At 51.6% G+C, this 25,659-nt stretch overlaps 1 pseudogene; it reads left to right on the forward strand.

Annotated features, from left to right (window-relative positions):
* Positions 1–1,947: 1,947 nt before the first annotated feature.
* LOC114497107 lies at positions 1,948–5,581 on the forward strand (annotated as a pseudogene).
* Positions 5,582–25,659: the final 20,078 nt, after the last annotated feature.

Below are 25,659 nucleotides of genomic sequence, written 5' to 3' on the forward strand. Positions count from 1 at the left end.
CAACACGCAGCCGTGCGAATCCACCCGTGTCTGCCCGAGCGTTTCTCAGACAGAGAGGTGGCTATTCACAGGCCTAGGGATTATTTTTTTCACTATTTCAAACCATATCACAAAACGGCTCCTTTGTATTACATCCCCTTGGGGGGTGTTTTTCATTCCCGGTGATCACCTGTGAAAGTGGGGGCCGCTGGAGCACACCAGGGGGTGTTTCCTGAGTCAGAAGGAAAGTCAGATTCTTTTCCGAAGGGCTCGGAGTGGTTCCCACAACAGCGCCCCCTACACCGCAGTGAACTTCGGTTTGTTTCAAGTTCTCGCTTGCGTGGCGCTGAAAAAGGGTATATCACTGTTGCTTCAGTTTGCATTTTCCTAAACTCCGATGAAGCTGAGTATCTTCCAAATTTTGTATTGGCCGCTGGCTTTCCTCTTCGCCATTCCTGCTTGATGGGCCCTCCCCGTGCAGAGGGGGACAGAGCGGTAAAGTGCCCTCGTCACATCATGTCGAGGGTGTGTGGCATCAGCATGAATTATCACCATCGATGTTGATACACCAACATCGATGATGTATCACCATCGATGCTAAATAATCCTCGGACACACCCCGCGTGTGCGTGCGGCACGGGACCCTGGCTGAGACCTGAGTGCCCTTCAGGGGCCACGGCCGGGGCCCTGCTGCAGCGGCCAGCTCCTCCGCGCTGCAGCGCCTCAGACCCGAGGGCGCTCAGGTCACGCTCTCCTGAGAACTCTGCCTGTGCCTCTGAGTCACCGGATGGCAGCTCCGCCTCCTCGCAGGAAGCCCCAGTCTCCACACACAACTCCAGGCCTTTCCAAAGTAGCAGCCCACGCTTGGCTGAGGGTGGTGGCCGCCACGCTCCCACCACCTCTGGCTGAGTGGAAATAGCAGGCATCGCCCCCACTCTTTTCCCTCAAGGCACTACACCTCCATGCTGTGCCTGTGATTGACGGAGGGTGGGAGCTGCAGGGCTGGGCTCGGTCTGGCCCCCTGGTGGGCTCTGGGGGCAGGTTTCTGGCCCCAACTGGGCACTCTTCAAACCTAGGCCTACCGTCCTTTGGAGGCCCCTGCGTTGGGACCACGGACAAGTCCCTCTCATTCTCCTGTTATGCTGTCGAGTGAGCATGTGGAACCCGATGCCAGTTCTGGGCCTGGTTCAGAGGGACCCAGTGGCCACTGCACTCACTGCCTGTGCTGGCAGCTGGGGGCAGAAGTGACATCAAGCCAGGCGCAGCCTGGACTCTGTGGGCCTCACAGGTTGGTGGTCTGAAATAGAGCAGAAACCAACAGTGTCCAGGCATAATGAGCCCTCAGCGGAGGGGGCTGGTGAGGGGGCTCTTCTGCACAGCCAGGCCTTCCTGAGAGGCTGACCTGGAGTGAGACCTGAAGGGTGCGAGGGGGCCGGAGGAGTCCAGCTCGGCGTCTTGCCTTGGGGTGAAGGGCATCTCTAGGGTCACCCCACCCCACCCCCGACACTGATAGCCAGCCTCCGCTCAGGTAGGATTTTCCCCATGGGAGCCCAGCCCTGCCTGCAGCCCCCAGGCCCAGCACGCTGCGACTGGCTGTCTCCCCAGCTGCCGGCGCTCGGCGCTCGGGGCGGGAGAGTGTGGGCGGCAGGCCTGCTTCTTCCCGCGCTTCCGTCCTCCCGGCCCTGCCCCGGCTCCCCCACCACCCCACCCTCTAATTTCCCTGTCTGCCGTGGGAGCTTATTTGGGATTTACCCAGGGCTGAGCTCACTCAGAAGGAGGACGCAGTGCTCCGCCCACCTACCGCGTCACCTTCCTGCAGAGGCTGTGCCCCCAGGTGTGGGAGACAGAGCTCGTCCTGGCCCTGCTGTGGCTCACTGTGTGGCTGGCGCATCACCGGTTCTTTCTGAGCCTTTCCTAACTAACAGCACAGAGTTCAGCTGGAGAGAACTAAGACCCCGAGCACCTCAGATGGCGAGGAGCCCGGTGTTGCCCCCGGGCTGCACGGAGAGCAAGGCCATGGAGCACGTGCCGGTGCCAGGGCGTTATGGCATGGAGACCAGAAGCCAGGCCTCGCAAGCGGGACTGTGCTCGAGCCCCATCCCTGACCCCAGCAGCCAGGGGGCTGGGCATGCAAGACTCAGTTTTCTCATCTGTAAAATGGAGAAAAGCTCTCTTTCTCTCAGGGCTGCCATGCGGTAGAAGTGAGAGCAGTGACTATAAAGCGTCTCAGATAGAGCCACTCTTGGGGACGAGGGCTTGCAGTCTGTGGATGAGACCCCGGCCGCAGCCCCGTGCAAGCCTCCGGCTCTGTAACCTCGTGCAGCCTCAGGCCGAACCCGAAGGAGCGGGAAAGATGTGTCCTCCTTGGCAGCCAGATGGCGTTGGGGGTGGGGGCATGTGGCCGGAGGCAGACATTCTTCAACCGTGTCTATGGGACAGTGGCCGATTTTACCGATGTTCCTGAACCCCAGCTTCCCTTCCTGTAAGTAAGAATCCCAGTACCTCATCGATGCACACACTTGCAACTCACCAAGTTCAAAGCCCGAGTTATTATTGCTGCTGTTTGTCAATGAGGGAGATGAGAGGCAGGCATACATGTTCCCATTTTAAGACAAGGAGCGTAAACATAGAGGAACCCCAGTGACAAGCTTGTCCCCTCTCTGCCCATTCATTCTCCAGGCAGTCGGAGGGGGCTGCAGAGACTGGCAGGTGGACCAGGCGAGGTCTGAGCTACAGTGGGCGGGACCCAGCCTTCACCCCCGAAATATCAGACCGGGCAGGTCGCCAGGGCACAGGGTGCCCAGGAGACAAAAAACATGTCCAGCTTATTTCCCGGTCGGGCTCCGCAAGCCAACACCACTCTTTTTGCGCCATAAATAAATTTCACCTTTAAGTAAATATGGATTGACTTGACATTTGTTTCCTTCTGCAAAAGAAAAAGGGCATTTATCCTGACTTTAGAAGCTAGTTCCTTATTTTCAGCTCCTCTCTGACATCGCCCAGGGGACATGAGAGAAATTCTCTCTTCCCTTCCCCGGGGGTGGTGTCAGGTCAGGCATGGATGGGCAGTGCTTGGTCCCCAAGCCACAGACAGACGCTGTCCCCACAGTTCTTCTCTAGATCTTTCTTAGGAACTCAGAGTGGATTTTCCCTCTGAAGCAGTGTTGCCTGTGGTTCTCTGCCCACCAGACTGGACCAGCAGCCCGTTTCGGAGGCAGGGAGGAAAAAACAAGGCTTCGGAGGCAGATGGCCTGGTGTAACCCCGGGTCTGCCATGTCTAGCTTGCGACCCTGGGGAAGTGTCTCGGTGTCTCAGTGCCTCCCTTCCCCAGTCTGTCCATGCTGGAGACCACCGGCATTGTTTGACAATTCCCCTAGGGCCTCGGGCATTTCTGCAAGTCTTGTGACAGGTTTTGTTCTGGACTATTTTTTCAAGGATGTGTGTTTAGCAAACATTCTGGGATCATAGAAGTAGTCTTTCCCTCCTCTGGAACAGAAGGCAAATTTGTTTCTTTTCCAGGGTAATACAAACAACATCTCTCTCCAGCGCAAAGGTTGGGCAGGTTTGCTGGTAGCCCCCCAGGGAGATTGGGGCTTCCTAATCTCAGGGTTCCTCAGCTGTGACGCAGACCCGCTGTAGGCAGAGCGTCCGCCTGGGAATGCCTCCCAGATGGCTTGTGAGACTAGGGGGCAAGGGGACCAGTTTGAACATGTAGCTCAGGTCGTCTGTTTTGCCTGGAGAAACAAGTCCTTTGTTTTTGTCCCAGAAGCCTCGTGTCTTCTGCCAGCATTCATGAACCTGGCAAGCTGACTGCTAGCTTGCAAGTAAAGTCTCAGACCCCCCACGGTTCTTGGCAGCCCACTTCCTGGCTGGAACATCCGCCCCTTTGCTGGAGGAGGGGGTGCCAGGTCGTGCCTGGCCTTTGGTGAGGGCTAAGAAGTAGTGGTTGGAACAGCTTTACTCTCGGTGGATGGGAAGCTGATTATTCACAAGCACTCAGAATTCCCACCCAGGATGCTAGCAGTGCAGCCGTCCCTGGCCCTGGGGTTAAGAATTCCATCCCGGCTGGGGGGTCTGGGAGCTGCGACAGGCTTGCAGGGCCTGGGGCAAGGGCTCCCGAAGGGTGCAGTTCAAGTCGTCCTTGACCTCCTGTTTAATGCCCTCCCTTCCTCAGAGGCAGTCTCTAGGGTTAATTTTAAATTGTTCCAGAACTTCCCCCATGCTTGAATATATTTAGAGAATATATAGTATATTTTTACATAAATGATTTACACTGTATGTATTATTTTTGCAATGTTCATTTTTACCTAAGGATACGTCTCAGAAATATTTCTGTGTCAACCCACTTGGCTTTTAAGAACTGCCAAGTGAGGTCCAGGAGGCTGGTCCTGAGAGCTGTGTGCATCTGCCAACCACCACCCCCATCCTGGTCCCCAGCACTCACCCTGTGCGCCGGCTCAGCCGTGACCTAGGTGGTCCTCGTCTTCAGCAGCCCCAGGAAGGCTCACAGTGAAGATGCACAACAGCAAATCATCAGGGAGACATTTCATGTAGCATCTAAGAGATGAAAGTGTTTGTAATTTCCTAGAAGGAGAATTATTAATTGGAGGATCTGACAATAAATTGATTTATGGACATTATGGCAGGTGATATTTTGTCCTCTGTAACGATTCTCCAGAAAGTGAACTTACTTGGCATTTGAGATCTGATTCAGGTGTTTGCGGAGACATTAGACAAGGGCTTTGGAAATGTCTGTGAACTGGATTTAACCAGACGAGGTTCCCAATATCCTTGCAGACGTGGTGACAGGGATAGTGCTGGAGACCAGTGTGAGTGAGACTGGTACCCAGACCGGTGCATGAAGGGAGCTGCAGAAACCCGAGGCTGACTCAGAGGCAGCCCCAGCCTGCACCACACCAGCTGCAGAGAACATGAATCTTCCCCAGATCCCAAGAAATGTTCACATTGGTGACATCAATATAAAGTGCCCAACCTGCTTTCTTTCAAATAAAAAAAATTAAAAGGCCACTCCCAGGTAAAATCCAGGGGGGAGCCATCCACGTGTACCAAGCAGTGGTTTACCAGAAATGGAGGGGAGTTTGAACACTTGCTCTGGGATTTCAGTCGGGGTACCGTGTCGAAGTTGTGTGAAGTTAGCATGGCAGTTCCGTGTCCTTTTTCTTGCTCAGAGGTTTTGAAGAACTTGAGTAGTTCCAGTGTGATTTTTTCCTTTCTTTTTTAAACTGCATTCTTATGCACACCTAAGGGCATGCCTCTATGTATCAGTTACAACAGTATTTCAAAAAGTGTTTGAAACATTGCTTTAAATTATGTAAAACCTAAAATGTTGGTGTTTTGTATGGATCACAAGTACAACATTTCTTAATTCTTTCTGTCACTTGTCACAATTGTTATTTAAAGAACCAAGTATGCATTGCATGAAAACATTATGACCTTTTCCTCTTAGTTTAAATAAACTCCAAGGTAACTGGATTTCTAAAGTTCCTTTCTGTTTGCCTGATATCTACTTTAGCAATAATTTCTTTTACAACCTCCTACTCAACAAAGTAAATGAAAGTATATTTTATCACTGTTAAAAAAAGAGAGAGAGAGACTTCCAGTCCAGGTGGAGGCACAGGCAGACATGCTTCACCTCCTCATACAACCACAGAGAGAATGACAACTATTTCTCAAAACAAATAACAACCAGAACCATCAGAAAATTGAGTTGTATGGGAGTCCAACAACCAAGGATTTAAAGCAGCCACACTCATCCAGATGGGTGAGAGAGGTGGGATCGCAGAGACACGGTGCGGTGCTGAGGCAGCAGCTGCGGCTGAACAGGCAGCCCCACAGTCTCGTGTGGTGGATGAAATCAGGAGGGACACCTTGGGAGCGAGTGATCTCAGCCCCAAGCCAGACCACGCAGCCCAGGGTTCCAGCATCAGGAAGATAAATTCCCATAACTTCTGGGTGTAAAAACCAGTGGGTGTTGGGGTGGCAAAAGAAACTGCTGGGTTTTCAGGGGAGTTTTTTTTAAAGGGCTCCCATGGACTTAGAACATACCCAAACCCACCAACTCTGGGATTTACCACCAGGGCAACAGCTGGAAGAGTGTAAGTTGCATATGGGAAGTGGAAGAAATGACTGGAAATGGGGAGAGTACTGGGCAAACCTCCAGAAACCAGGCAGTGGCATTGACCCCTTTCCAAGTTCTCCCCCCACACAGAGCTACAAGTGGTGAAGTGGGTTGCCTCACCCTGGAGATTACCTAAGGCTCTGCCCTGTACAATTTGCAGGTGACTTTTCTAAGACAGGAAGTCAAAGCAGCTCTACCTAATACACAGAGTTAAACACAGGGAGGATGCCAAATTGAGGAGACAAAGAAATATGGCCCCAGTGAAAGAATAGAAGAAAACCCCAGAAAAAGAACTAAATGAACTGGAGATAACCAACCTATCAGATGCAGAGTTCAAAACACTGGTGATCAGGATGCTCAAAGAACTCATTGAATATGGCAAAAACATGAGGGAAGAAATGAAGGTTATATTAAGAGAAATAAAGAAAAATCTACAGGGAACCAACAGTGAAGTTGGATGAAGCCAAGAATCAAACCAACTATTTGGAACACAAGGAAGGAAAAAGCATTCAATCAGAGCAGCAGGAAGAAAAAAGAATTTTAAAAAATGAGGAGGGACTTAGGAACCTCTGGGACAACTTTAAATGTACCAACATTGAAGCATACAGGTGCCAGAAGGAGAAGAGGAGGAAGAGCAAGAAATTGAAAACTTATTTGAAAAAATAATGAAAGAAAACTTCCCTAATTTAGTGAAGGAAATAGACATACAAGTCTGGGAAGCATAGAGAGTCTAAACAAGTTGGACCCAAAGAGGAACACAATAAGACACATCATAATTAAAATGCCAAAGGTTAAAGATAAAGAAAGAATCTTAAAAGTAGCAAGAGAAAAGCAGAGAGTCACCTACAAAGGAGTTTCCGTAAGACTGTCAGATGATTTCTCAAAAGAAACTTTGCAGGTAAGAAGGGGCTGGAAAGAAGTATTGAAAATCAAGGACCTACATCCAAGATTGCTCTATCCTGCAAAACTTTCATTTCAAATGGAAGGGCAGATAAAGTTCTTCACAGACAAGGTGAAGTTAAAGGAGTTCATTATCACCAAGCCATTATTATTATTATTACATGAAATGTTAAAGGGGCTTATCTAAGAAAAAGAAGAAGATGAAAACTATGAACATTAAAAGGGGAACAAATTCACAACTATTAACAACTGAATCTAAAAAAATAAACTAAGCAAACAACCAGAACAGGAACAGAATCATAGATATGGAGTTCATTTGGAGGGTCAGCAGCTGGGAGAAGGAAGGGGAAGAATGAGAGAAAGGTACACAGGTTAAGAAACATAACTGATATGTACAAAATAGACAGGGAGATGTTAAGAATAGCACAGGAAATGAAGAAGCCAAAGCACGTATATGCGCTAAGCATATAAGTGCATGAACCAAGAAGGGGATTACTGAAGGGAAGCGGGGTACTGGGTGGAAGGGGTTTAAAGTGGGGAAAACTGGGACAGCTGTAATAGCATAATCAATAAAATATATTTTTAAAAAGAAGAAGAACTGCTGGGTGACATTCACAATATGAGTAAACACCATCTAGCGACCACTCCCCTCTGGATGGACACTTGGTTGCTTCTGCTCTTCGTCAGGACGGAGAAGATGCACATTGTGCACACACCCTCCCCGGGTGTATAGGTGAGGGCTTCTCCAGGTGAAAGTGAAGATGCTCCGCCCTCGTATTACAAATATGGAAATGGAGACCCAGGCCTGCAGATGTCCCTTAGATCCCACTGAGTCTCAGCCTGCTGTGTCCCCCTCCTCCCTCCACTAGGAATCACCACCACGAGAGAGGTGAGGGGGTGTCGGACTCCAAGCTCGGGGACAGGAGGGTAGGGGCGATTGGGTCACTGAGGCCCTTCTCCCAGAAATACTGGTAGGTCCTGTGGAGACAACTGGTGAGGAAGCAGAGAGGCCCCTGGGGAGCCACGATGTGGGTACCAGAGGGGAACTATGGGCCACCAAGGGCCCCAGGTTTCCTGAGAACCCTCTCCTAGGTGCCCCACTTTGGAAAGAAGCTCTGCCAGAGGTGACCCTGTGTTCAAAAGCTATGAAGTCTCCTTGGGGAAGGGGCAGCCTCCTCAAGTTCAACCTAGAATCTGTCCACTAGCACTCAGGTCTCCTAGGTCGCTGCTACCTGTCACATTATGCTCGTAGCTCAGGCATTACAGACCCAACCAGTCATGCCAGCCAACAGGGCAAGACCTGGCAGTTCAACCAGCCAACACACTAGGTCTTTGATGGAAATGCCAGCTCGTGTCCCTGAGAGCCCCCACCAGGCTCTGTACTGGGCTTGCTGGGGACATCCGTGGGAGACACAGCTTGCTGAGGCCAGGCTGGCAGCAGGATGTGATATCAAATATAACAAGTGAATCAGAATTAACTAACAGTTAATTAACTCTCCTCTTACCGGGAGCTCACGTGCCAGGTTCTGTGCCGAGCCCTTCACCCCATCTCTCCCACCCTTACAATACCCCGCGGGTAGGCGTCACTGCCACCACCATCGCGCAGGAAAGGGCACAGGAAAGGGCAGTGAAGCCAGACTCCGAGAGGCAGGGAGCTCGCCCGGCTCCCACAGCCGGTCAGCGATGACTCCGGGACTCTAACCCAGGCCGGCGTCTCTGGCCTTGTGCCACCAAATAGTTCTTCACCTTTAAAGAGGGTTGGGGCCCTTTGAGATTCCAGCAAAAGCCCCGAGGCTTCTCATCAGAAAAATCTCTGCAGCATAAACACTCAACCCACCCGTGTGCTCCAGGCCCACTTCCCGGTGCTTGGCAGGCCGTCCACACAGGGCCTGTGCTCGGAAGGGAACTGCTTGGCTCCTGTGCCTTCGTCGCCCTCAGGAAAACACTAATCCTTTTAGAACAATGGGTCCACATTTTCAAGTTGCACTGGGCCCTGCAATTTGCGTCTTGTCTGGGCCGACACTTCGCACACACAAGCACACACGGACGCACACTACAATTTTGCAAGTGACACTCGATGTGCAGGAATCCCAGGAGTCCATTCAAAGACTCAAGAAAGACTCTTTTTGCTTTCCCTTGCTTCCTGGAAGGTGGTGTTTGTATGCACATGTGTGTGTTTGCAGGTGTGTGTGGGAGTGTGGGTGTGGCAAGTTGTCAGATGGAGCCGTGTGCCCAGGCAGGGCGCTGGGCCCGTGAGCCGAGGACGAGGTGCCAAGATGGCGCTGACCTTCACAGTCTGTGACAGCAGCTGCTTCACCTCTGAGAGGGGAAACCCAGCCCTGGCTGTTTATGAACAGCCCTGGCAGTGAAGCCATGTCCTTAAAAACCCGCCTGCTTGGGGATGGGACAGGGAACCCCTGTCTGTCACGGTGGCCTAGGTAAACATGGGAAGGCGCCCAGCAGCGGATGCTCAGGCCTGCTCTCTGCCGCAGGGCTGTTGGACTCGGGCTTGGCATTCGGCTCAGAACACTGCCTCCTGTGGTCGGCTGGGGGCTTTCTGCGCCTAGGCAAGTGGGGGACACTGAGATAGCCACACGTTCCCCGCATCCCCGAGGACGACGGGGCACAGGGAGCCTCAACAGCCAGGAAGCAGCAGCCGAGGGGGCTTTTATACAAGCCTCACCCTGATCTGTGTCACCTTGGGCAGGTGACCACATGAAACTTATCTGTGACACAGCTCCCCTGTTAAAGGAGGATGGTAGTAATCCCTATCCCCAACATTACTCTGAGCATTGAACTGAGTTGATGTCCTTCCAGCAAAGCAAACTAAATGATAGCTACTATCGTTGTTGTTATTATTATTATTTAAAACTGTATCAGAGGGCAGGGTTTCAAGCATAACACCAGTAGCTTTAGCTCTGGATTTTCATTTTCCAGGTAAAGCCCCATGTGAGATATTGAAGGGGAGCGTCCTGTCGCCAGCAAGGGGCTGGGGAACTAGTGTTGGGGTGGCAGTGCCCTGAGGGGCGGTGTGGGGCAGAGGGGAGGGCCATCCCTCAGAATACAGATCCTGAGGGCCTGACAGGAGCCTGGGCCAGTGCAGCGGCTGGGGCTGGGGCTGTCTGTGGGGGGTGGGTTTGCACAAGGAGAATTTCTTTCCTTTTCAGTAATAATAGCAAAGGGCTGTTAGTGTCTTTAAGAGTGACAGATTCCTGGTTCCTGGCCTTGCTCCCAGGCTTCCTCTGGGCCAAGTCACATGGAGGCCACCCAGAGTGCACCTGTGAGCAGCCTTCTGCCTCAGCAGGGTGGGGTGTGGCGGGGGAGGGTCCCACCCTGGGGCCCCCAGGGTCTGAGAGACTCTGCTTTCCCTGGAGCTCTGGCTTGGGACTCTGAAAGACCTAGGGGTAGGGGGCGTCACCAGTGCCCACCCCCAACCAACCCTGGTCTCCCAGGAGAGATGTGATTTTAATGTTTGTTGCTGCCACAAGGGTAAACTAACAGTTTTGAAGCTTTTTGCATGCCCAGCTGTCTTCTCAGCGCTTTGCCTGCACTAAATCTCACAGCAGTCACGCAACCCCAAGAATTACTGTAGACGAAGAAACCGAGGCTATGAAAGGGAGTGTAATAAGCCTTTGCTTGGACACATTTATGTAGGTCTGTTTCTGGGTTCTCTGTTCAGTTCCACTGATCTGTGAATCTCTCCCTTTGACAATATTGCATAATACTGATTATCATAGCTTTATAAGAAGGTCTAATATTGGGAAGAGTGATTCTTGCCACTTTATTTTTCTTTGTCAAGATTGTTTTAACCCTGGCTGGTGTGGCTCAGTTGATTGGAGCGTTGTCCATAAACCAAAATGTCACAGGTTCGATTCTTGGTTCAGGGCACACACCTAGGTTGTGGGTTCAACCCCCTAATCAGGGTGAATCCGAGAGGCAATCTGTTGCTGTTTCTCCTTCTCTCTTTCTCCCTGCCTCCCTCCTCTCCAAAATCAATAAGCATGTCCTTGAGTGAGGATAAAAAAAGAAAAGAAAATATTGTTTTAGCTATTCTAGAACATTCCAGGATCTGTGTCTTTGCATGTAAATTTTGGAATAAGTTTGGCTATGTCTACAAAAATCTCATTTGGGATTTTGATAGGAACTGCAAACCTATTGGCCAATTTAGGGACAACTGGCATCTTTACTAAGTTGAGTCTCCAATCGAAGAACACGGTATGTTTCTCTGTTTATTTAGGTTTTCTTTGATTTCTTTCATCAGGATATTGTAATTTTTCAACATGTAGTCAGTTAAGTGAATATGTGAGTATTTGATTTTTTGAAATTATTGGAAATGCTATTAAGTGTTTAATTTCAGTTTCTTCATGTTCATTGTTAGTGTATAGAAGTACAGTTGATTTTTGTGCGTTGGTCTTGGGCCCTGCAAACCTGCTGAACTCATGTATGATGGACTATCAGGCAGCTATTGAAATGGCCTTACATTATTATCTATCTCTCTGCTTTATTCAGGGTGAATTCCCTTGGGTTAGACAGCTGTGTGCCATTGGAAGTTTATCTGTTCTGTTAAAGTTCAATGATATATTTTTCACTTTAAAGATATAAAAAAATTCACATTTTTCACTGTTCTTGTTTTATTTCTTTTTACTTGGGCCTCATAAATATTTATGCTTTTCCTTTTCATTATTTTTATTTTTAATTATAGCTGACATTCAATATTATTTTATATTAGTTTCAAAATGTTTATTCTTTTTAAAAAATGGATTCCTGCATTGATCTCTGAGGAGCCTAAACATACTTCTTTAAAGGATTGTTTTCAGATTTATCTGCACTGAATTCACTTCTGATGGTCAAGTTTGTCCGTTTTCTTAGCATTGAATTTCTTCATTTGATTTGGAATGTTAGTTTCTAGGCCAGTTGCAAGTAGGAGGTCAATTTATGTTTTGTTTTCTTCTTCTCTCCCTCCTGCTCACTGTGTCTGTCTTCGGCTTTGCCATCTGAGGCCACAATCGGTTCACCTGTGGCGTCTCGGGCTCCTGCTCAGTGCTCAGACTGGGCTGGCAGACTCCGAGACGAGGCTGCCCTGCATCCTGGCACTTCTCGTCCCGACTACAGTGTCTCCCCAGGGGTGGGGCTCGTGACCTGAGCCAGGGTTCAGCCCCTCTTGCAGCTTAGGTTTGCATTCCTGTCTTCACCCAGAAATGCTTTTCATGTTTTTTATTGTGACCTTGTCTTTTGGGGGAAGGGAGGGAGGAGCTTTTTAACTAAAAAAACCAAAAGTTTGTCCATTATTACTATGTTTTTGGAATCACAAGGCCCTTAAAGTAGGGCCTTGAAGCTGGACCAGAAGCCCCGCCTGCTCATCACCTGCATTTTATTTGTGTTGAAACTGAGGTTCCCCAATGCCAAGGGGCTTCCCCAGGGGCTTCCCCAGGGGACTCTAAGGGCCCAGTTATAAAATGACACCTGGACTCTAAGTTTCAGATTCTTTTTCTTCTATCTGGGCTAAGGGGAGACCAGGAGACCCCCTGGGGGAGGCTACGGGCAAAGATGGAAATTTAAGAGAAGTGAGATGTATTCTGTGTGCGGTGGGGCTGAGAGGACTAAGGGGTGGGACCATGGGAGGAGGGGGGCGGAAGGGCACATGAGTACAGTCTTCTGCCGTTCGTGGCTCCACATCAGACACAAGGAGGCAGAGCAGGTCAGCTGTCAAGTGGTCCAGATCAAGGTGGGCTGCAATGCCCAGCCACCGCTCTTGGGGCTGGATCACCATCTCCACTGAAGGTGGGAGAGGCAGCGACACTGTCCTGTAGGACCGGACCTGTGGATGGGACCATGAGGGCTGAGACCCCCACAGCCGTCTGCTCCATGGAGAACACTGCAGCCCATCTGGGTAGAGGAAGTAGGGAGGGAAGCAATTTTTACTTTTGCAGAAGTTTTCAACATTCTGGTTGAAGGTTTACATGGACTTTCGTGTGTACTGAGTAAGGACAAGGGTGAAGGAGTTTTATGAGGCATGATTCCTGCTTTGGCGAGCTGATGATGAACACACTCATTCTCATCGTCAAGGTGGCTCCAAGAAGTGTGTAGGCCTTCCCTGTCAGAGGAAGGAATAGTCACCTCAGATCGATAGTTAAAATGAGGCAGAGAGAGGTTCATGCCATTTTGCTTATTGTCTATGTTGGCGATGTGTGACCTTGAGCACCTATTACAGGTTGAATTGCATCCCCCCAAATTCACATGCCACTTTATTTGGAAATAGGGCTGTTGCATATGAAATGCATTAAGGTGAAGCCATACTGGAGTAGGGTGGGCCCCTAACCCAGTGTGACTGGTGCCCTCACACACAGGGGAAGCTTGGCCACAGACGTGTATTTGGGGAGAAGGCCAGGTGAGGGGGAAGGCAGAGTTGGGGGTGATGCTGCTACCGGCGGAGGAACAGCAGGATGGCGGGAAACCGCCAGAACCTGGGAGACAGGCCCGGAATAGATCGTCCGCCACAGCCTGCAGAGGGAGCCAACCCTGCTGACAGCTTCATCCCAGACCACCAGCCCGGAGAACCCTGAGACAGTATGTTTCTGTGGTTTGAGCCACACAGCCGTGGCCCTCTGCTGTGGCGGTCCTAGCAAGCTAAAATGGCAAGTTACCTCACCTCTTGCTCTCAGTTCTCTTGTCTGTAGAATGGGGGTGATAACAGTACCTGCCTGCGGAGAGACAGTGTGGTCACATTCTACCTGTTGTCTTACGTTTTCCGGGCCCTGCAACGTGGTGGGGGCCGTGTGACTAGCTGGTCAGGGGCCTGTGGACTGAAGGAACGCGAGTCACTTCTCCGGCAAAGCACGAGGAGCCAGCACAGCGCCCTCCAGCGGTCTTTCCCTCTGTCTCTGCGCGTCCTCCCATTCAGTCGGCCGGCCGGGGCAGAAGACCAGGGCTGCCTGGCCGGCGGGTCACCGCGCGGAGGACAGTCGCCCTGGAGAGTCTCACGGGCCTGCAGCGGGCTTCGCGTGAGTGGAAAACAACCCTTTGTCGCGTTTGGGCCTGGCCCTGTGGGGACCGTTCGTTACCGGCACGAACCGGCTTGTGCTGACTGATGCGTCACCGCCAGGACTGCTGTGGGGGTCCGACGGGTCGACCTGCGCAGGGCGACCACCGCCGAGCGGCCAGGACTTGGCTCGTCAGTCCCTCAGCGAGTGAGGACGCGCGGTGAGCCGGCCCGCGAGCCACTCCTGCGACTGAAGGCGGGCGCTTCGCCTCTCGGAGCCTCTGTTTCCTCATTCTCAAAAAGGGTCCGCGACAGCACCTACTGTGGAGCTGCTGGAGGGATTAAATAAGAAAATGCCCGCCTGGCTCGGCCCGGGGAGGTGGAGCGTGTTTCTTCTCCCCGCTCCTCCCCGCTCCGCTCCTCCGCGCTGCAGGTCAGCGCACTGGCCCGCCGCCCGCCCGCCGCTCTCTGGGGCTCCTCTGAGCAGGGCCTGGCCGGCCTCCGCTGACCCTTCCCCTCGGAATGGGACTGTGGTGGGCCCCCTTCTGCGCTGAAGTCATTGTTTCGAAGCATCTGCTCTTTGTTTTGTAAACCTTCCCACGGTGCTGGGGGTCGGGGGAGACGAGAGGACTGGAGGCTGAGGCCCAGTGGCCCCCTGTGCCACGTTTCTAGGCGGACTGCCCTGCCCGGAGCTGCCCGCCCACACAGAGGACGTGGGCGCACAAGCAGCTCGTCCACGCTGCTTTTGCGTGGATCAAGGCGAGTCAGCTTTCCTTGCGCTTGGTCATAAAAAAGCCAAGACACAGAGGGTCTCTGCCCCGCGTGCAAGGGGCGGGACGTGTCTCTCAAAACAAAGACAAGAGGGAGAGCACGGAGACACCCATGAACTGCTAACAGGGCTGAGAGCAGTAACCAAGTGCTGACGTCGCCGCCCGAACCAGCAGCAAAGCAGGGACAGGCAGAAATGGCCTCGGCGAAGCCGTAGGCAGGCCAAGTCAGAGCCAGTTGTCAAGATTTCTCTTTGAAGTAAAAAAGGAGTAGGAGTTAGATAAGGCCATGATTGAGAACAGCTGCATTTGAGTAAGTACTTAACTGATGTTTGTACTTATTTTTTCCAAGTGCTCTTGTAGTAGAGCTCACCTTAATGGGCCCTGGAAGTGTTAGTGGTGGTCCTCTCAGGCTCCCCTGGCACTTTAAAATAACGATGTCCAGACCCTGCTGCAGATCAGTTGAATCAGACTCTGAGTTCGGCAAAAGGGCAGCGGCTCTCGGAGTGTGCACCGGGGACCAGCAGCACCGGCAGCACCGGGGCACTCACTGAAATGCCAATCCTCAGGCCCCACATGTGACTGCTGAGTCAGAAGCTCTGAGCTGGGCTCAGAGGTCTGTTCTAACAGGTGCTCCGGGAGGCACTGGTGCAGTCTGACAACCAGTGGGCCACTGTAACATGTGTCCGGAGTGGAAAACCCCTGGGTCAGTTTGGGAGGTTCTTTAGTTTTTATTTTAGGATGAGCCGGAAAAGGGATAGCGTTAAGTTTAGTGGCTTCTTCGGTAGTGGCTTATCTCTTCCCTGGTGACGTCCAGAGCTTGAGGTGGGGGCAGCTGGCTCCTCTCCTGTAGGGCAAAGGGGACCGTGACCGTCCCACTCTTTGAACATCTTCTACATCCGTAAGTGGGGACAAGACAAAATTATTGTCACGGTCAATATTCCTGCCCACTCTGCTCTATCACCAGCACCAGTGACAGCAGAGGCCAGCCCAAAGCCTGCCAGGGCGTCCTGTGTTGTGATCTGCTGGGACGCAGAGAAGTTGAGCCCAGGCTCCCTTAGCTGTGTCCTAAAGAGTTCCATCTAAGCCAAGTTCACGCCTGACAAACATACAGCCTTTTTACTGGGTTTTGGCATGTTCTTCACAACCCTACTCCTGGAGGAATGGATTTCTTATTTAGGGGTAATAGAATAGTTGTGGGAAGTGGATGGAGCGGGGATTTCTAGGAGTCCCAGCGTTTTTCCCCTTGCACGTCTTTCTCTCATTTTTGATCTAATGTTCCCAGCTGCCCTTCCTGATGCACTATCCAGCAACAGTTACTCTGTTTGGTTTGGAGTCTCCGGAATTGAACACCTGTGTTGGTTTTTTCAAGCAGAGGAGACTGCAGAATCCTTCGGGGTTAAACCAGTCAGGGATGCAGTCTGGCTGGAACTCCACAGCCCTCTGCTTCCCCACCTGGAAGAGGGTGTGCAAGGGGGAGGGGGCGTTTGCGGATCTGCCTGTGTCCTTGAGTCTGTGTCTGTGCAGGGGAGGTGTGGTGCTGGAGGGGAGCTCTGCGGACACCCAGGACGGCCAAAGTGGGTCCGAGAGCGAACGAAGTCTGAAACGTCACTGGAGGCAAAAATGACAAAGCTGAAGCTGTCCTACTCTGAGCGTATCATAAGAAGGCAGGTTCTTTGAAAGAAACAATACTGCTCAGAAAACCCCAAGGCAGAAGGGAAGGCAGACTGATCTGAGACAGACTGACTCCATGCAAGAACCGCAGGCGCGAGTGGACTGGAGCTGGGAGGGCTATGAGGGCAGGGCAGGGTGGACGTCACTCATCTGTCGGGTCTCCAGGAGTCGGAGCCGACTCAGCAGCATCTAGCAACTGTATGGGGGAAGCAGCTACAGCATGGCCTTCAGCCCCATTCTTCTCCCACATCTGGAGAAGTCTGTGACTCGGATGAGCCAGCTCCTGCCTAGTGAGGGCCCCAGGAGAGGACAGAAACCCAGGTCAGGTGGATGCCTGCCGCTGGCAACAGTGGGCATGTTCGCCTCTGGCTCATGGTTTCTGAACTCGCCAGTCACGTGTACAAGCCTCCCCCGCAGACGCGTCCTGGTCCTCGCGAGGTCATCAACCGCCCTCCTCTTTCCCATCCATCTCCGCCTCTCAGGGCTCCCACCCACAACACCATGGGGTTTCTTCTTGACTCCTTCCAAATCCGAGGCACTGAGGGAAACGTCTTGAATTTATTCAAATCAGTCCTATCCTGGGGCCAGATGCTGCATAGCCAACGAGGCGGTCAGGGTGAAGAAGAGAAACAAACAGGCAACACAAGGAGGCCCAGACATGAAGGACTGTCTCTCGGGCCTCACTGAAAAGTCTCCTTTCTTGGTGCGAGTTCTCTTCTGTCTCTCCTCCCAAATCAAACATTTGCTTATGCATTTTTGTAAACTTCCTCGTCTCGCTCTGGGGCCAGCAGACTGGTGTTTGTGGGACTGTTTGTTCCAAGTCCTCTGTGGATAGAAGTGAGGAGGACGAATACCGGAGTCCTGGCGAGTGGGAGCCGAGACTTGCAGGAAGTTGCTGTGCGAGCTCCAGCCGTTGGGAGCGCTGGCTGGGGCAGCTCTCCCGTTTGATGGGCAGAGGAAGGAGGCAAACACTCAGGATTTTCTCCTCCCTGATTGCAAGGCTATATCACTGATCATCACAATGGTTAGTTATAGTACCATAGTAACAATGGTAATGATAAAGCAGTGCAGGCCTGGTGCTAGGAACTTCGCACAAATCATCTCGCTTGGAGCCTCCCAACACTCCTGAGCAGGGGAGGGGCTTTGGTGTTATTATCCCCGTTTGTCCTTGGAGACTGACCTTGAAAGGGGTTTCTGTGAACAAAGGAGGGAACTGGAATTGCAACTCAGAAGCCAACCCCAGACACTACACTCTCAAGTGCAGTGTGATGAATGCAGGCAATGTGTTTGTTAAAGAAGTGGTTAAAAATCCAGATAAGCGATTTACTGTCAACGGTTTGGCTTATGTCTTTCCAATCACTTCCCTGTGAAAATATACTCTCGTTATTGAGAATACTTTATTTCATATAAATGGAGTCAAGTGGTATTTACCGTTTTATAGATTACTTTTGTCATCTAATATATCTTAAGCACTGTTAGCTGCTATAAGTCTTCTGTGTGATCACTTCAATGGCTGCAGAAAGTCTTATCATGTGTGGAAATATAATTTACTCGACCAATCCCTGATTATTCAAGTGGTTTCCTGGTTTTTTGCTGCTATAAACAAATTTTAATGTCCAAGAACATTAAATCTTAGCATCCCACCACAGTTATTTCCTTAGGATGAGTTCCCATACTGGATTTATTGGACGGAAAGGGTTTGATATATACTACCAAAATGTTTAGGCATTTGATACATATTACCACACTTTCCTTCAAAAGCCTCTCATCAGATGAATGGATGTTTCTCCACACCTTCACCAGCAGTGGGTTTTATTGTTAACGAACAGACAGACAGACAAACAAACTGTCCGCCAGCTTAGGAGGTCATTGTTTTGGTTCGCATTTCTTGGCTCTCTGCTGAGTCTGTACTTCCTCCCCGTGTGTTGTGGGCTGGCGTCAGGAGGGCGGCAGGGGGCCTTTCCTCTAGGGGCCCCTGCACTGAACGCCCCCCTTCCTCCACCTTAAATGCCCCAGACAACAAGGCTGACGAGTAAGGGCCTTTTAATTGTCCTGTCACCAAGGAGAGGGACGAGGGTGCCAAAGACCCTGGGCACGTGGACGTCCCCACAGTGGTGTGACACAGCAGTGCTGAGGGCAAGCGCTGGAGGCAGAAAGACCTGGTTCACAGCTCGGATCCGCCCTTGCTGCACCTCTCCAAGCCCTGGCTTCCTCATCGGTGACATGGGTGACAATCGAGTGCCCATTTCCCAGGGTTGGGAGGAGAATCCACAGAGATAATGCATGGAGAGCACAGGGCACAGTGCCTACAGACAGTATGTGCTCAATAAACCATCATCATCATGATTGTCAATCAAGTGTATCTGGAGAGTTTTGAATGAGAAACAACATTACAGATACACACATGCTTAAAATGTTCCTGGGTACACAAACAATCTTATCAGTTCTGAAGAGCAAAGCCATTACAGCTCCATTTTTCTCTCTTTATTCCCACCTCTGACCAGGCTCTTAACAAAACAGTTAATATTTATGAACACTTACTAGGTGCCAAGCCCCTTACACATCTTAGTTTACTCAGTCCTTACAATAATCCCGTTTGTGTCCCCCTTCCCAGATGAGGAAGATGAGGAAACTGTGGCACAGACAGGGTGAGTGCTTTGTCCAAGATCACACAGCAAGGAAGTGGGCGGAGCCAGGATCTGAGAAAACGTGGGCTGGCTCCAGACTCCACACTCTTACCCTTCATGATACACAGGTTCTGACTTTCCAAAGATGGCGGCATCCCTGTGTACGTAAGAAAAGAAGGCCCATCTCACTTAGATTCCAAGAGCTTGCACGTGGCACTGCCAGGGCACTGCCAGGGCACTGCCATCAGTCCTCGGGGGCGGGGCACTGCACCCCCTGCAGCCTCTGACACAGAGGCACCCTGTGCACCCTGTGCCTCTGCATCAGATCATGCCCGGGGCAGGGGGTGGGGGGGGAGGAGGCTGGTTAATGACCAGAGGTTTCTACAGTGCCCTACAGTGAGAGAAGTATTTTGAGTGAGAAACAATATTACAAATACACACTTGCTTCAGATGAGATGGCCCGTATAGTGGGCCATCACCTGTATCTGTCCTCAGGACCCTGCCCCCACAGCCACAGGAGCCCAGGGCTCTCCTGAGTCAGTGGTGAGATATCAGCGATCCAGCTGCAGGACAGAGGTCCCGTCACCTTGCTTCTCTGTCTCAGATTAACTGCCTGCAGTGGAGGTGCTGCACCTCTTCAGGAGGCTAACAGAGCCCCTCTGGGAGTTGCTGCTGCAGATACAGACTGAGCGACTTTGCACTGTCAAGGGCAGAAAGGGGCTGCTGAGTCACCCGGAACTGGTGAGGCCCAAACCACTTCAGACTGGATGATCCCATCAGCCACATGCTTGGAGGGACTGACCCAGACACGGGGTGTGGTGGTGGGTTTTATTTTTCCCTGACTAGGCACTTATTAGTGCAATGGTTACAAATCAAGCCATCTTATATAATCATTAATCAGTTTATTTTATCGGTAAGTATAAAAGTAAGCAATGTGCTGGGAGTCTGACATGGGGTCTGTTACTGTGTAGAGGGGGCTGTGCTCCCCACTCTGTACCCTGCAGCAGGGACAGGGCCTGGCATCCCACACACAGCCATTTGTTGGGCTGAATGGTTTCTGCTACTGTTTTTTTTAAAATTAATTAATTTTTTTAGAGAGAGGGGACAGGAGGTAGAAAGAGAGGGAGAGAAACATCCCTATGTGGTTGCCTCTCTCACGCCCCCTACTGGGGACCTGGCCTGCATCCCAGGCGTGTGCCCTGACTGGGAATCTAACAGAGGGTTGAGGACCAGTGCTGTTTCCACTAAGTCACACCAGCCAGGGCTACTTTTTTTTTTTAAATCCTTGCCCAACGACATTTTCATTGCTTTTAGAGAGAGAGGAAGGGAGAGAAACGTTGATATGAGAGAGAAGTATCAATTAGTTGCCTTCTGTATGTGCCCAAATCTGCAGCCCAGGCATGTGCTCCACCAGGAATCAAACCTGCAACCTTTCAGTGATGGGATGACGCTCCCAACCGACTGAGCCACACTGGTCAGGGCTGGCGCTCAATCCACTGAGCCACACCAGCTGTGGCTGTTTTTGCTGCTTTTTATCTCAGCGAGTTCCTTAAACCTTGCTAAGCCTTAGTTTCCTTATCTGTGAAATGGGGAAGTAATTTCCAGCCAGTTGAGAACAGCTTTGAAGTTTCAGTAAAAGATAATGAGCAGGAGTCCAGTGTAGTTCCAGGGTCACAGTAGGTTCTCAAGAAGTTTGTTAAAGGAAAGTGCAGCCAAAAGATAGAAACGACCTGTGTCTGTCATCTGATGAGTGAATAGCAAACAAAATGTGGTGTATCCCTGAATGGAACATTATTCAAACTTAAAAAGGAATGAAATTCGGATACATCCCGTAACAGGGACAGACCTTGAAAACATTATGCTGAGTGAAAGAAGCCAAGCACGAAGGAACAGGTCAGTATACGATTCCGTGTATGGGAAGGGTGCACAACAGGTACACCACGGAGACACAAAGTGGATTAGATTGCCCAGGAACATGGGGCTTTCCTTTTGGGATTATGAACCTTTTCTGGACCTAGATACTGATGATGTGGTTGCGAGTTATGAATGTACTAAATGTCACTATTAGTAAATTTTATGTCGTGTTTCATCACAATAAAAAATGACAGTTCTTACTCCAAGTGCTTCTTAAAATTAGTCATGCATTCATTTGTTCAGCCTGACACACTGTGCTGTGCCAGGCCCCGTGAGGGACCCCGGGAACACCGGGGGCTTCCGCTGAGGCCCGGTCACCTGCAGAAGAGAAAGGGAAAGGCGCGGCGTCTAGAAGCGAGAGTCAGAGTGTTTCCCCGTAATGGGCTCCTTGGATCCTCCTTCCATGGTCAAGTCTTGACACATGTTTTCTCGACTGTTTCTCAGCTCCCCAGCCAAGTGAGACATGAGTCAGGAAGGGTGGGCTCCCAGCCAGGCGTGAGCAGCCTCTCTGTTAGGCCTGCCCGCCCTGGGGCCAGGAGGGGGCGGGGCGGGAGGAGCGCTGCCCACCGGGCAATGCTTTGAATGAACTGATTTAAACCCAGTCTTCTCGGTTCTCAAGTGTCAGTCTCTCCACTTGTACAGACAGAAGTCAGAGGGCATTTTTTCCTGGAAGGGAAACTGCTTAAAGAAATCAACATCCAGTCAGAGGAAAGAATATTAAAACACAGAAGTGGAATTAATGAAAACTTCCCAAAGGAAACTGAAGATTATTAGCCCCCACTCAGCCACCCACACTCTAGGGGCGTCATGGGGCTGTGCCTGGAAGCTCAGCTCCAGTTTTCAGTATTCGTCCTGCAGGGGGCGGCCTGAGGGCCTGGGGCAAATGCTGAAGGCCTCATTCTCCTAGGGTTCGGGTTCTGTTATAAGCTCTACTTGGGCCTTTGTTCAAGCCCTCAAAACACTTGTTGACTGACTGAGAACTGAGAGGTTCCCGGGAAGGCAGGCATGGGGCGAAGGCCTCCGACTGCCTGCAAGCCAGAGCAGCCACTTGTTTATTCAGGTCTCACCAGGGCTCAGGAAGCAGCACGCTGTGCACATGCCTGTCCTCCACTTCATATTGTCCCCTATTTACACAAGCGCAACCTAAGGCTCAGAGAGGGCAATTCACTGGTCCAACGTCACACAGCTAGGACACGCTGCTATTCGAGCCTGGGCTGACTTTGAAAAGCTGGCACTTGGGGGAGGAGTGCTCGTATATGAACCCAAAGGGAATCCATTGGTTCTGGGTTTGCGCCTCCATGACATTTACAGGGCCTGTGGGGTCCCAACACATCAAAGTTGAAGTCTTGAGGCATAAAATGGGACAGAAGGGCCTGTAAGGATGAAGGATGTAGCTTCACATCCCAACACTGCTGGTCATGCCAGCTCTCTGTGCTCAGCTGTAAAATGGGACATGATTGACCAGACCAGGCTACCCTGCTTCACTCCGCCTTCCTGCGGTTCTCCGGGCTCTTAGGATCCAGTCCAGTCTCTCCTTGTGGGGCATGGAGGCTCCTGCACCTTCAAGCCCCAGCTCTCCTCTCCAGACCCTTGTCTCATCACCATCTCAGCCGGAGCGAATTTCTTCTCGGTCCCCAGACTCTCCAAGGTCCCTTCATTGCCCAGGCCTTTGCTCACGACGTCTCCTCTGTCGCTCTCTTGAGCTTTCCCAGGTGGGCGAGAACAGGGTAGCATCTGGACTCAGCACTGGGGGTTGCCACACTGATCAAGCACCTGCCCAAGGGGCCTGTAGGGCCCCACACATGAGCACCCCGATGTGAGCACCCCCGACCATGTGCAGCAGAGCAGAAAGAAGTTGGCAACTCCAAGGAGGGCAGCTCTGGCATGGACTGAATGCAGACCTGCTGCCCACCCTCCTGGTGGACAAGACTACCTCTCCTCTTCCCTGATGTTGCTCTGGGGGAGGGGTGGGCAGGAGAGATCCACATGGGTGCAGCGAGAGATAGGGATGGGATGGTTGAGTTCCATGGGGTTCTGACCAGGCCACCTAGGTTTCCAGACTAACGTTATTCCTGGTCTAAGTGTTAAGGAGCCTGGGCTGGGAAAGCCAACCCAGGCCCTGGCATGCCACCAGAACTTTAAGTTGGGGGTGGGGGGGTCGGGGTGAGGGGTGAGGGCTTGAAAACTCAACCGCTTATACAAGGACAGACCCCCCAAAACCAGAATTATCTTCTGAAGGATGGGCTCCTTGTAGTGCAGGCTTCCCCCACTGGGTGAGTGTTCTAGGAACCTATCTGTGTCGGTGTACCAGCTGGTGTTGTTGTGAGAGGCGTTGCCCAGCTTTAGTGAATTTTTTTGAAGACTCTTGCAACACATTTGCCTATTTCATGATGGCTGATTTATGAGCACACCTGCCCACACCATGCTGAGTGTTCAGCAGTTTTTGACCAAAAACAGCACGATCCCCATGCCCCACACTCTCCATTCACCTGATCTCACCTCCACCAACTTTTTTTCTTGTTTCCCTGGAAGAAAAGTGTCCTCAGAGAAAACCATTCTGCTGATGTGGAGGAGGTGAGACAAACAAAAATGGCGGAATCACTAAAAGGTATCAAAATTGTCAAGTTCAAAAACGGCTTGGAGCAGTGGAAAAACGTCCTGACAGGTGCAGTGCATCAAATGGGGAGTACTTGGAAGGTGACTGAAGTTTAGACGTGTAAGAATGAATACACATCTTTAAATAAATAAATTCCATTCTGGGGGGGTTCCCCCTCGTAGAACCTGGGGCGATATTGTGATGAATGGAGACGCGGCCGTGCCCTCTTGGCCTGACATTTTCTCACTTCCGGCAGACGTGGGTTCACAGAGAAGAGTCCCGTGGAGGCAACCGTCAGTCCCAGCGCTGAGTGTGCCGCCTCCCGGCTGGAGAGACCAGAGGGAGTGCGGGGGCTGCCCTTCTGCCAGCGCTGCCCCCGTGCCTGTGGGCACGACAGTCCCCTGTGACCTGCCACCTCTGGTTTCCGGGGACGGTCGGATCCCTACCAGTCCCTCACACTTTACTCTGGAAACTTGCACTGTGCTCTGGAAACGCCCAACCGCCTGTGTGTTTATTTTGGGGCCTACACTTGTTGCAGAATTCTGGAATGGGGTTCCTCCAGTGGGATGGTGCTGAGGAATTAATACTCCCCCAGAGCCGCCTTCAGCCAAAGACTGACGAGAATGGTGTAGACCCACTCCAGGCTCCGTAGCCTCAGCCCTCAGTAATTCGAAGGCCAGGGCTTCGGACTTTTACGGAGGGATTCTGCTCCACTTGCCCGGGTGGCAGCTGGCTTCTGGCTGTCTTCTTCCCTCCTCTCCTGGCGGGTGGTCTGAAGCTCTCAAATAAACCATTTGCTCTCAAACCCTGTCTTAGCATCAGCTTCTGGTGTAACTCAAACCAAGACACCCGATTTTCAAGAGGAAGCAGAAATCTGGTTTTTATATAAAACCCCTTAATTTTTAAGTGTTGGCCTCTAATGCCAATTGTTAAAAACAGAACCAGACACTGCGTGGGCCACACAGCCACAGGGTGGATCCGGTCCAGGGTGGCAGGGCCGCGTGTGCCCTGCACCTGGCCTTGCCGGGCGCGTCCCCTGAGTTACTGGACAGCGTGGCTGGGGCTGTCGGGCAATTTCAGCAACGTGGCCGTCGTCCCCCGTCCATCTTTTGGGTGTGTCCCCTCCTTGTCACTTTCCCTGCCTCCCTTCCTCACTGCCTGCCTGCCTTCCTTCTCTCACTCTGGATTTCTTGGGCAAGGCTTTTCTGCTGAGTCCTTTCTAGTTGCTTGTTCTTCCAATAAAGCTCACAGCAGCATTTAGCAAGGGGTCTACTGGCTACTAGAGGATTATATCTCCGGAGGACCTCTTCACAGTCCGTGACCTCTGTCCAGCCATTTCAGAAATAGCTCCGTTAGGTGCCCCAAGCTCCGGTTTCTCAGCTCAATAGTGTCCTGCGGTGTTTCGCTTGGCCTGGTCTCCCCGGGGTCTTCACTCTGGAGGGCACTGTCACCTGCAGGTGCGGGTTGAGTTGAGAAAGCCCAGGACCAAGGGCTTCAGGCCGCCAGCAGGTTTTATGACGGCAGCACCGATGCCCTGGGGCCTCAGACTCTGACCCACGACCGTCTCCACAGGCCAGCTCCTGCTCCCAGCCTGCAGCTTAGTGAGATGGGCGGGAAGGTGGGGTGGGGCCCTGGAACTTGACCCTGGACTTTTCCTCTCCTGCCTCTTCTTGTCTGCTTGCCCTGGCTTTTAGTGCTATATGCTTATACTTGCAGGTTTCTGACTGCTGGACTGTTCTGTAGAATGCCAGAGTCTTGAAAAATGTTGTTTGGCCAAAAAAAAAAGTCTTTATGATAAAAGAACCCACCCATAAAAATGGTTCTGAGTAAATCCTGGCAAGCTGGGTCAAAGGAAAGCCAGACGTCTCAGGGCCTTGACTGGGGCACACTGTGGCCCCCTAAGAGCAGCCAGGCGACCACAGTTCCTCCAAACACACTTGGGGCTCTGCCACAGACTCCCGAGCTGGGTGTGCCTGGCAGGGCTCCCGGGGCAAGTGCATGTCAAACTGCTTCCGTCTGGGTCCAGCTGGCCGTCACTGCAGGAGACCCTTTGGGGCATTCAGCTCCTTCCCAGCGTTGGGTGA

The sequence above is a fragment of the Phyllostomus discolor genome, chromosome 5, assembly GCF_004126475.2.
Source record: "Phyllostomus discolor isolate MPI-MPIP mPhyDis1 chromosome 5, mPhyDis1.pri.v3, whole genome shotgun sequence".
Taxonomy (NCBI): domain Eukaryota; kingdom Metazoa; phylum Chordata; class Mammalia; order Chiroptera; family Phyllostomidae; genus Phyllostomus; species Phyllostomus discolor.